This window comes from Cloeon dipterum, chromosome 3 (assembly GCF_949628265.1).
Source record: "Cloeon dipterum chromosome 3, ieCloDipt1.1, whole genome shotgun sequence".
NCBI lineage: Eukaryota > Metazoa > Arthropoda > Insecta > Ephemeroptera > Baetidae > Cloeon > Cloeon dipterum.
The window spans coordinates 28315320-28328358 of NC_088788.1; the positions used below are offsets into that span (position 1 = coordinate 28315320).

Below are 13039 nucleotides of genomic sequence, written 5' to 3' on the forward strand. Positions count from 1 at the left end.
TCTCGTGCGCTCGGTTAAATCTGTTGTGGAATGCCACGTACGTTTTTTTCTCTCGCTCTCGCTTGTATCCATTTCTCTAATCTCCGCATGCTGATGAGCATTTGTACGCATATTTCCCTCGGACTGATGCGCGAGCTAGACAACCAGCGGGAAGATGTTATTATAGAAGAAACGGCTTAAGCACTTCATTTAAATGGTGATTAAGTCCTTGACCAGAGCAGTGTTCTGGCCTAATCAATTTTACTCAGCAGGTAATTTATAATCACGCCTGTTTTCCTATTTTTATAAAGAGAAAGAAGTGAATTGCTTTCAGTGCCGCCGCTAGTGTGATGTCGTTAAAAATTAAGAGCATTGAGTATGGTAATATATGAGAGAAATTTTCCAGAATTACTTGATTCCTGCCGACTGTTAATTTGTGGTAGAAATTATGCTTAGCACTCAGCAATGAGATTTAAGGCGGCGGCTGGCGCGAGACCGGCTTAGCGAAATTTTTTGCCCGGCGGCGGCTTGCCATTTTCACCGGCGGCTGGCGCGGCTGAAAATAATTTAAACATGAAGTTCGATATTGGGAATAAATGAAAACAGACAGAAAGTGAAGTTTGATAGTTTAAGGGCCGGAAGACATTTTGCGCATATAAATTTTTGACCTTTCTTCACCGGCGGCTGGCGTGGCTGGCTGGGTGATGCTTATATCGTAAGAAAATGCTCAATCGCGTCAGATTGCCACTCATTAAATCGAGCTTCGTTCTAATTAATTGTCAAGCAAAAATCTATTACGTTCTAAACAAAGGAAATTAAGTTATTTTCTATTAAGAAAAACCCTCTTGAGCAACAAGGACACAAAGTATTATTGTTTTGTTCAAAGCGAGTGCATTTGGATTTTGACAGATAATTCAGCACTACAATACAATTCAGAGAAGAGTTTGGTGATTTGCAACTGTTCTGAACAAAGTTCTTGCTTTAGAACCGGCCTGTCTGAGTCTTCCAATCAATAATCCAAAAATTTGTCATCAACTGCTGTAAGAAGATAAAAAGAATATAAATGTATTTTTTTGTAATAATATCCCCATTCCTAAATTAATTTAAAATTGGAGCCTTTGGCGAGCAAAAACGCTTGATGAAGTGTGAGAATACCGACACCGAGACCCTTGAAACTTTGAAAAAATTGAGAATTAACCCATGCAGTGAGAATGAAATGTAAGTCCTAGCACTGCAATCAGTCCCATCTTTGATTATAATTTATGGTGTTTCTTTTTCTTCGTAAATTTTGTACACTGTTTGTTCAATTATGACCAGTACACAGCACAAAAAGATTTCGTGAAATATGCAAAAGCCTTGCAGAATAATTTAAGAGTAAATCGCAACGAGGGAAAAATGAAAGGCACGAAGAGAGAAATTTTAATAAGGACCCCCATAAAGTGTTGTATAATTGCGAGCGGCAGTCACACAGCGTTTAGCTCTGGGCGAGACGACCGACACTTTAGGCCGGAATATTTCATTTCTACACCGTCAGCGAAGATTTCCGTTTGCTGCACGAAAAATCCCCTTGGCGTAAACCACGATAAATTACTCGAGCGTGCATGTGTGCTGGAAGATCGGCGCGCGCGAATTTCTTTTCTCGTCGGCCAGAGCAACACTCGGGGCCGAGCACAGCGCGCAAGATGCAAAAAATGAGGCAACAAGGTGCTCACTCACCCGGGAGACCTTTACAGTTTTTATCCTGCTCTTTATGGTGCCATTTGAGCCATAAACAACTAGCTAGCTGGCGTTCAATCCCTCTGCGAAGGAACAGCAGGATCCAGCGCCACGCGAATAAAAATATTCCAGAGGCCCTCTCTGAATTATTGCAATATTTAGCTTTTTTAATGTTAATTTACGAGACGCGCGCAGCGAGATGAAGGCCCGCAAGCAGACGCTAATCCCCTTTGACAATTCATCAACTTGCCATCTTCCCCGTGTTCCACTGCGGCTGGCTCACTTTTCTACGAAATGTGCCGGCCCGGCCCGGCGCTCGCCGCATGGCTCTTTTATTATTCAAACATCTATTTGGCTCTCTGCGGTGGTGTGTGCTGTGCTCTCCTGAGAAATATTATGTTTTGAGATATTTTGAAACTCGCGCAGCGCACAACTTTGTACGCGATTTCTTCTTTACATTGACGCCACTTCATCTGTCTGTCCCGCCCGCTAACAAAGGGCGTCACTGAGAAACCGATCTTTTTGCTACTTTTTTATTACGTCAACGGTTATCTATTTATATTTACTTTATCTGTTTTTCACTCTTAATGATAAAAAATATTCATTCGTTGCTTGAAAATGTTATTTTTAAAAAACGTTACAAGATGATTTTGAAAATTTAGTTTAATTTAAAGGGTGATTTTTCAATTTAAAATTAATAGTTAACTAAATCTTAAGATGCAGTAAAATTGCACGTGATAAAGAAATTAGAACAATTGGAGCGAATTTCTAACTATCTATTTTTTACTCTACTGTCTATAACATACGAAAGGATAAAAATATTATGCAATATAATTCAAACAAATTTTAGTGGAATAACAAGCTCAATTTTGTCTATGTAGAAATTTTTAGCTCGGAATTGACAGGGACGTCCTTGTTAACCTTTTTATAAAACCAATTTTGCATTCCACAAGGGTCATGAAGAAATGCTATTTAAGCACCTTTAAAAATACGAATTTCTGCAATACATAAATTCTTTCAAACATTAAGTTAAGTAGTGGCGATTTTTATCAGTGCGGCTGCGTATGGTTTGATAGGGGAAGCAGTAATTATTTTTTTAATGTTTAAAAAGTTAAAACGATATAATTTTTGCCTGGAAAAAACCATCCAGCGTTTAAATCAGCCAAATATGGAAGATTTAGATCATTACTTGTGAGGACACTGTCCGTTAGGACATTATACTGGTATCTTTAAGTGCCTGCAACAATATGTGAAAATTGGGAGGAATTCCTCGTCTTTGTCACTTCTGAGTAAAAAGGCTTTGTCACTCAACAGATAATTCAAAATACTTCTTCAAATTAATGTGAAGGTTTACGTAGATACGGGTACCCTTCGATGTCAAACACCTGATACAAATTTTTTTCTGAGTCCAGTGGGATCATAAAAATGGAAGTGCGAGAGTGCAAATCCAATTAACACAATTGAGCGAAGAGCTCTCGTTAAGATACTGATATTATTACCCCCCGCATATCTGTAGAGTGAAGGGTTGCTATTGCTACTTCGAATCATGAAACTGATTGGCCGCTAAATCATAAAAGTAACTCATTATCAATAATGCTGGTATGCAAAAAAGCTTGGAGAACAGCGTGCCGAATAGAGTGCTTCAAAGTTATAGCGCACTTGGATGTTATGTTCGTTCGCAGGAAACGAGCGACAGACGTTCAATCCATCAGGTTTCTACAGCTAAATTAGTCGTAATTTGAATACCGCGTGAGCGGCATGTGTGCTCAATTGATCGTTTTCTTTTGGGCACACTGCACTCACAATGTAAATAGTAAGAATCGTCTTATCTAACGAATGAGCCATTAAAATAAATTAAATTCACAGCCGCCGCCGATATAGCGGCGGACGCACAAACAACACAATGCACGCTGAACCGGCGACCTTTTGTGCCGCGCCGCAGCTGATGGCATACACACTGCATACACCTGCTGGATCACCTCTATTTATGACGGTACATACATCAGCCAGCAAAACAAAGCAGCGACCAGCACTTCTTTAATTGTGTGGCCTGCCTACCCCTTCCATCACTCAGCAGCCCTTCTTCCTTCCTTTCTTTGCTTAATAGTTTTGTGTTAGTCCGATTGTCGGCCAATTTGTGTAAGATGATCGCGTCGCAGATGCTGCTGCCGGCACGGTTTCAACCCTTTGTCACATACGAGCGAGCATCGAATTTCGAGGGGCGGCCTCTGACAATCTGGACTGCAACGACAGATTGAAGGTAGGAAGACAATAGACGCAATTTCCGAGAATTCCATTATGCGCGAAATTTTTAAATTCTACTATGTCCTTTTCACTGAACAAACAGGAGGTATAAACTCGTCAGTTTATCTCTTGAGAAAAATAAACGAGCAACAAAATTTATCCCTTTTATTTTGACTCCAAAACATTTTCTTAGTTAATTTAAAGCGACATTTTTGCTCCATTATAAAATATAAAAATTGCAAACTTCAAATAGGCAAAATCGAAAATGAAGAAATCATCTAGCCAAAAAGAGATTTGAATTATTCCAAGTATATTATTATGAGAATCAGATTCAATTTATCTGGCGATAATGCGTATTATTGTTCGTCGATCACGGCTCAGCAGTCGAGTAGGAGCGCCTCTCTGTCTTCTCCGGCGGCTGACAGCAGCACACACAATAAGCGAATAATAAGGCGGCTGATGTCAACATGTCCTCTCGTCGTTCTAATTGCGAAAACAATAATAATAATGATGATGGCGGCGACGCGACCGAGAGAATGCAGATAGTGGATGCTGGATAATGTGCAGGGCACACGCGCGCGTCTCCTCCCTCTGCTCTTGACGCCAAAGACACTTCATACGTACTCGAACAAATTCCTCCTCAGCCACGAGTGCACGAGTGTGTGTGTGTGCGCACTTGAGCATAATTGCGCTCCATTTACAATTAGCAGTTGGCGTGGCTCGAGGAAGGAGCAAAATCAAAGGGAAATAAATCAGATGGGGGAGTGGAAATGATGAAAAATGGTTGCTCCACCCCACAAACAAATTTGTGATTGTCCTTGCCCTGCTACTCTCTGCCTACCAATCTTCCACAGTGGATAAAATACAATTAAATCGAAAAATCAAACGAAAATATTAAAATAAAGAACAGAGTGGTGAACAGTATTTAAATTCTGATGAATAATGTTAACAGTGCAAAAATAATTGTGGCAATTATTTCCTTATTAAATACATAGTAACTCTTCCAATGAATAATTATTCAATTTCATTTCGGTTTACATCTCCAAAATAAGTCATCATACGTGTATTCCGTATACTCAGATTATTTCTGAAGATTAGGGTATTCTAATGGGCAAATTTTCCGTTATTTTCCAGATTAAAATGCTGATTTCCAATTCACTTTAAACGTTTCTTTCTTTATAAACTCCACGATTTGACAGCATCATTCAGCAGATCTTAAATATAGCAATTAAGGCATAATACACACCAAAGAACCTGCACATTTAACTAACAAAATTAATTGACGTACTTCGTGCTTGAATACGAATTAACAACAATAATACACGAAACATGAAATGGATAGAGTGTGTTGAACCGGAAATTAAGCATTTTAATTTGTAAAAACAGTTGCATCGAAAAATTGGGTAAAAATCAAGAATACTTGTGCAACTGTTATCTTATTGGTCAATCTGGTTATTCAGTGACCAGTTATAGCTTACTAAAAACCAAATATTCTTTTAGTTGGTTGTCAGTAGTCTTACTTATTTACTGAAGATTTTTGTTCTCCTGACGAATGTCGATGTTTTTATCGGTAACAAAACCACCTGATTACTTCCCCGGTTTGTCTCTCAAAAGTCTACTTTAAAGAAAAAGTACTATATAATTATAATGTCAATTGAAAACTTAAAGCAAAAGAGTCAAGTGAGATCATTTTGTATATTTTTTTACTGAAATTCTTTGCATGCACCAAATGAATTCTTTGTAATTTTATCGTTGCAATTTAAAAAATATTTTATTTTCTTTTCCTCTCATTGTTTTAGAGCACAGAATGCGCAATCAGGAACCAAGATAGAAAGATTTGATGCCATGCACCGCAAATATTTGGTATTCACCGCAGTCAGCAGCAACCATTAGCAAATTACACGCAGTTATTGCAGCAGGCGGATGGAGCACGCACGCATATACAAAGCCATATATCGGCGTGGCGCCGGGGCGTAGATTGCGACGAGCAGGAGAGAGGAGTGACGCGAAAGGGTTGCAAACTCATCCATCTCGGGGACGGGGGTGCGGCGTGGGAGCCAAAGTAATCATAACAGCCGTCCTGCGGGACCAATAACGCGGCGCACTTTGTGCCTTGTTTCGCGTTTTTTAATTAGCATCGGTGGCCGCGTCGCAGGTGTGCGGTTTGCACATTTTAAGGGTTGAAAGGGAGGCAATGATATGCCAAATGGGTCTCGGCGTAATCCTCGCGGGACTGCATATCTGAAAGCGGCGGCGGCAGCGGCGACCGACGGACTCGTAGCTACACACAGCTAGCTGCCTGTGTTTTAAGTGATATAAGTCTTCATCCATACATATATCTGAGTGAGTGAGACTAATGTTTCCTGCAGGACACATGTGTCGCTATAAAGTCAATACGAATTTATAAAACCCTCGCTCTTTTTATCTCCCAGCGGTATTAAACTTGGCTCATATTTTATACAGCAGCAGCAGCAGCACGCAAACACAGACATAGCGCAGCAGTACACAGCCGCCGGCCGCGCTTCTCTCTTATTTTGTTTTTTCGCCCGCTCCAAAGCCCTCTTTTTAATTGCGAGCAGCATGGCTCTTTGGCAGTTTTGCCCACTTCATTGTTTTGCCCTCCCCGACAGCGGCCACCCTTTGTGCGCGGCGTGCTCGTAAGCCTGCGAATTTCGGCGAGCTGCACGCCATTGCTACATTTTTCAGATTGCTTTGCGGGTTTGAAAGCAGGATTTCAGCCGTAAACGTGAAATATGGCGGCCCATTTTCAAATGACAGGCTTATTCTAAAATTATATATAGCTTATTATGAACGGTAAGGTACATTTCATCGTTTCTAAATCTAAAGATATTCTCGTATTTCTTTTATTTACATTGTTCAAATTGCAATGCTCTTAGTCGGAAAATATAAAGTCTGGATGAGTTTTTTAAGTTTCTCTCCAGCTCTCTACAGCTCCATGGCAAATTCATCTTCCTCTCATATTACACTTTTCCGCGATCGTTTTGACTTTTAATAATAGCGGCAGCAGCAGCAGCAACGGCAGAGCGAGATATTCGCGTTTGTCTGAATTTTGTGCGGCCTCCGCATATTACCGAAGATGTGCTGCGTGCACTCCCCTATGTTGGTAAATATGAATATAAATTAGATTATTGTAAGAAGAGCTAGGGATTCAATAATTTATCGCAAAATTATGCAAATACCGCAGAGTCGGCTCTGCTCTCTCCTAATACAATTCCAGAATACCAAATGTTATTACTGATACGAGTCTGCGCAGCGGTTTGCATAATTCTAGCTCATATCTTCTAATTTTTTTCACTGGAATTCACCAACCAGCATCTTTTCGATCTGATCCGGTCTTTCAACCCCAATTTAACTCTATCCTTATAAAATTTCGGTAATTTTCTCAAACCGCCTTCCACGTGCCTTATTTGGGGATTTCAGAATCATTAATGTCGGTTCTGCTCAACCTCAATTTAATAGTTGTGCTCATTTGGTAAAATCACATTTCTCCCAAATTTAAAACGTACTCTCAGGATAGCAATAAAATGAAATCAAGTTGAGATCGCAGCTGTACTAATTAATTGCGTTACAGGCAATCCGGCATGATGCCGTCGCAATTGCTTCAATTTGGGGAAACCAACAGATGGCAGTTTACATGGAGATTAAGGTTAAAATTTGAAAGGCAGCAGCAGTTATTTAAATTCAAGGTAAATAATGAAATGGAACGGACACTCGCCTTGTTTTAAAATTGGAATTTGTTTGCTAATTTTGCTTCGCGCGCAGGAAAACTGCAGGTATACAAACGGAACATGAAACTATTTTAATAATCTCATCAATTGTCTGTGATGTTTATTTTTGCAGAAAATTTCCAGCGTTTTAATTAAAAATTTCAGGTATCTGGCAACCCTGAGGCCGCATTTTTACCGCCGCTCTTTGCGTGCATGTATAATGCAAATTATACACTCTTTCACACTGGCGAATTTTCATCTGGAGTCGGGTGCGGCTCTCGAGCTTGCGGCCAATACATATCTCAATTAAGCGGCACAGACACACTCGAATCCGCTGGCTTAAATTCGCGCGCGATATGGGACATGAGTGCAGCAGTCTGCATCGCCGGGCGGTCGGGCTGAATATAAATTGTTGAGGGAGTGTTCCTGCACCTCGGGCCAATTAATAAGGGGATAATGGAGTCGGTCGGCTCTTGATAAGCTCAAAAATGCGGCCGGCCCGGCTGACTATCGCGATGACAATAGCTCACGAGCCACTTATTCACAAGATCAAAAATGTTATCACGGGCCGTGGCTGCTGGCTAATTCTGCCGAGGTGCAGGCTTTGCCGTCGCAACACCTTCTGATAAAGCCTGGCTGGCTGTGCCACGGATGAAAGGGGTGCCTGCCGCTGCCATCGAGGGTACTTTACTTACGTTTGTACTCGCTGCTGCTATGCTGTGTGTGTGTGTGTGTGTGTGTGTGTGTGTGTGCTTGCTCCAATTGTATTATTCCCACTAGTGCAGCCGGCCAGATTAAACATCCCTGGCTTTTATTCCTATCTGCAGCCGCACGCGGAGGAGAGATTATTTTGTCCACGATTTTCCGCTTTGTTTGAGGAAGAGAAGAATAGCCTTGTCTGCATTAAAGTTTTAAAAATTTAACATTTCAATTTATTTAATCTGGTTTGATTGAGTTACAAAATTGCGGTCATATATACCTTAATGCTGCTGAAATTTCACCACAAAATAGCAGTTTTCGACTCATATGAAAGAGTATAATATGTTTACTTGCAATTGTCAGGTCTTTCAAACCAGATTATTTATTCACTGAAGCGACTAAAGCAAGAATAAAATATAAAAAAATCAACGTGTCGCATTTTAACTTGCTTCTTTTAAATTAAAATACATCGCTTTTTTTCAATAGCATGCAAATAATATCATTAACCTCCAAGAAAAAGAAATTTAATTAATACAAAATTAGCAAATTACTTTTGAGAACATGCTCAACTGCGAAAGAAAATAAATTAAATGCGAGTTAATTATTGTTAAGCCTCGTTAAAATGACAATAAAAATCCATTTTTACCTGCAAAGGATTATTTTGAAATTAAGACCAGATCGGTAGCATAATTTTTGTATATACTTTTGCTTGACAATTTTTGGTTGGTCATCCAAGTCTATAATGCTAATTAATTAATACGTAACATAACTTTTTTTAAAGAAACAATGTAATATTTAACCTCCCTCGCGATATTATCTTTGGATACAATGCATTCTAATTAAATTCATTAACATTTTTGGCAAAATCGCAAACTAAATCATTAAAATCGTAAGTAAGAATTGGAAAAAAAGACTGTGAACAAAATATATCAAAGAACAAATTATCAGAAGGACAACCAATAATATCACAGACACCATCATGCCCAGCTAGGCTCAATGTACTTGAAAATTAATCAGTTGCAGCAACTGATTAATTTTCGTAGCACTACTATGTAATTTCCTGTTTTTTGTTATTTGACTAAAAATGCACCTGACAAAAACGCTAAAAATAAAATCATTTGATAATTAACAACTCTTTTAAACTCTTTGAGATGCAAATGAGGAGGCGAGCGGAAGCGGTGGGCAGGCAGGTGATCAGCACCTTGATGTATGGCCCATATCAAAAAGGTGCAGGTAGATAACAAAACAGCGCGCCAAGTAATTTGTGAGCAATAAATGCCGAACTAAGTAGCCACCATGTGCCAGTCCGTCAACAAATAGCCTAACACCAGCTTTATGACCACTGTTAACAAGAAATAAAAACAGTTTTCGCGTCTATCCGCGCGTACACTATACAATGTGAACAGGCCTCTCGTAAAATTGTCTTCGAGATCTTGTCAATCTGCAAAATTCACACACGTGCGAAACATTTGTTGGAGGTGGGTATCTAAGATGATAATTGCCAGCAGCTGATCGACGTGATATCGGCGATTTTCACCCGCCGCTCATCCTCAATTCCGAATCATTTGAAAGTTTCACTCGAGCCATATAGAGTTAAGCAAGAAAGGGCGAACATTATTAGCGAAAAATGCTATAAGGATCAATCACAAAGTAATTTCACGCCGCACCGAGCCGTAAGTTATTTTTAAGGAATTGAGAAAATAGACTTAACCCTGTTGATATAAACTATCACGTTTACGTTTTCTCGTGACAAGAGATAAGGCCAAATATGGATGCCTAATCTATCAGAAAACTGTTTGTACTCGTTTGTAAGAAAATATTCAATATTAGAATAAAAATGGAATAATGTTATTCCCATTTCAATTTAGCATTTTTATAAAGCATAAAGAGTCCCTAAATTGTTTTTCTTTCGACACATTTAATGCTATCAAATTTAACATAAATCCGTCTGTAATATTTCCTCACGTCCGATTTGCTTTGCAGATTGTAATCCGTTGCGTTTATCGGTAAAAATTTCAAGCAAAGCAATTAGCCAAGCAAAAGTGCGGTGGTCACGTGAATTTCGGTCACGACAGTTTTCGAGCGGGCACAGCCAGCAGTCTGTGATGTCTCAATGCGATATAACCGACAATTTCGCCGCAACGCCAGACAAACACATTGAGTGCTTGAACAAATGTGTGCGCCGTGCATGTTGCATGTTGGGTGCAATTAAAGAGCTATTCACGTCCGCGTTTAATTCAAACGCTAATGCGGCATTGAGTTTTTCAAGCATGTATCGGCGGTGGGATAGGGTATCAGAGAAAAATAATCTCGATTTGATGGCTGGCTGAAATGAATATACCATCCATCACATTAGCTCTGTAAATGTGCATTAAGGGGCACACAAACTCGGTGTTAAATGTCACCTGCGTGGAACGAACTCTCTCATTGTGAGTATTCTCTTGCGAGCAAGCATCTTGTTTTATTGCTCTCGTTCTTGTATTTTCATTCACAAAGAGAGATACCAAAGCAATTTGAAGCAATTAAGGCCCATTATGGAGAAACGAGTGTTATATTTCTTTTTATATATAATAAATATGGGAAGCAAATCCCTATTTTTTTAACGACGTAGAATTGCAGAGTTGAACTATAAATTTTCTCATGTAAGAGAAGTGATAAAATGATAGTTATTTGATTAACATATAGTGAAGTTGGTGAGTGTTAATTAATTATTTATATATTCTTCAATACAGTTTAAAATCAAACAAAACAATCAAGTGTATTTAAAACACGACCGAATCACGAAAATTACCTAGGGAAGACTGGGCTACTGACACTAGCATTTCTGCAAAAACGTTTGACAACAAACGTCATCTCCCGCGGCGCTGAGCCTGAGTATAACTTTGTCCAATATGTATTTCAGGTGCAATTCTATTTTTCATCTACTAGAAGCAGTGTGAAAGTTGCAGCATATTTTTTTAATAATCTAATATTTTGTCACAGGTTCTGGAATCTGGAACTCAATAAAAATTCCATCGCGTATTCAAACACAAATGTTCACCGAGACTATATTTATTTGCGATATTCAAATTTTAAATATTTCCTACAAGCGCCTATGAGGATTTCTAGCAGGCTATATCTTTCAATTTTTGTTTTTAGCTTTTTAGACGGTCGAAATTTGTTTGAAAAGTAGTTTACATAATTATTAAGCTCAAATTATTCCTGATAGTTGTATTACAAATGGTCTTGCAAATGAATTAGTTGTAAAATTGAATTTTTATCGAGCTGTTTTAGAGCTCATGATCAGTTTTCTATGACAATTAAGAGCTAGAAAATTTTGAAGATTCGCTTGATGAATAGACCACGCACTTGGCTTAAATGGATTCTCCTTTCTAAATGAGGAACAGACCCACATTATTTTTCCCCATCAGGATATAATTATTCAGCTGCACTCGAAATCCGAAAGGCGCTTTCCCTCAGGCCCTGAGTGTTTTCCTCATAACGAAATCTGGTCGTCTCTAGCTCTGCTCGTGAATAAAAGGGGTTATGTGTGATAAACGGACATCCAAAAGGCGGAGATGATGAAATTTACTGCTCCGCCGCAAGTGCTGTGCCACCCACCCACCCAGCGGGCCGCCCACCCCCTCGAGTACACACTTTAGTCAGCCGCAAAGTATTATTACACGCGGAGCTGAAGCAAAAGCAGCAGCAACAGCAGTGTGTGTTTGATATGCTGAAATTTCGCTACAAATTAGTTGTGCACTTGATTTATAAACAGCATGCCCCGGCAAGCTGTGTCTTTTGTTTCAACTAGAGCGTAATTTATTCCGAAATTCTTTGGTTTGATTTGAATTGTTTAAACAGGATTCTTTACTTTCACATTTGATTTAATATTATTCACAATATATGTGTAATCGAAGCACGTAACCTCCAATAACATAAAATTACGAAGTAAAAAAGTCACGGGAATTTTAGAATGATGAAAATTAAAAAAAAATGAAGTTGTGTAATATGCTGTTTAGTTGCATTGCAGGAACATGAACAAAGGTCTTCTATAACAGAGAATTCTTGATGAGCACACAACACAGTAAAAATATATGTACGTAAAAGTGTTGAAACTCTAAAAATACGACTTAATTACGGCACTTGTAAGGTTCAGACACTCAATTAATTGTAAAAATGTACCTACCAGGGATCGAACCTGGGACCTTCCGCGTGTTAGGCGGATGTGATAACCGCTACACCATAGGTACGTTGATTTTGCATTGAGAACCACGCCTGAGAGATCGAGCGAGTTTAACATACGTGACCCAGATAATTTCGCCAAGCCGATTTCAAAGGCTTGACGCGCGATCAGACAGACGCCTTGGTGGACGTTGACCCCTTGCAAAGTTTTGTAGAGATAAGAAATACGATCACTCCAAATCTACTTGAGTAGTCAACATGTAAATTTTACTACGCTGTTACCATTAATAAATAGGGCGTGATTTGCATATGAATGTTGTATTAAAATATCCAGTTTTATGGGTGGGAATTTTCACACTTTAAAATTAATTTTGTGGGAGAACCACTCTTTGATTATTTTTTTTATAAGATAATGCCAAAAACTAATGGTATGAATTATTTGAAACTCTCTATAAAATGGCAGCTTGCGAAGAGTCATAATCTATTCTATCATTATCCTCCTCTAACGT

At 39.1% G+C, this 13039-nt stretch overlaps 1 non-coding gene across 1 annotated transcript; it reads right to left on the reverse strand.

The window, feature by feature from the left end:
- Positions 1 to 12525: 12525 nt before the first annotated feature.
- On the reverse strand, positions 12526 to 12598 carry TRNAV-AAC (transfer RNA valine (anticodon AAC)). Its single transcript has one exon. It is a non-coding gene; the product is annotated as a tRNA-Val (tRNA).
- Between the last annotated feature and the right edge of the window lie 441 nt (positions 12599 to 13039).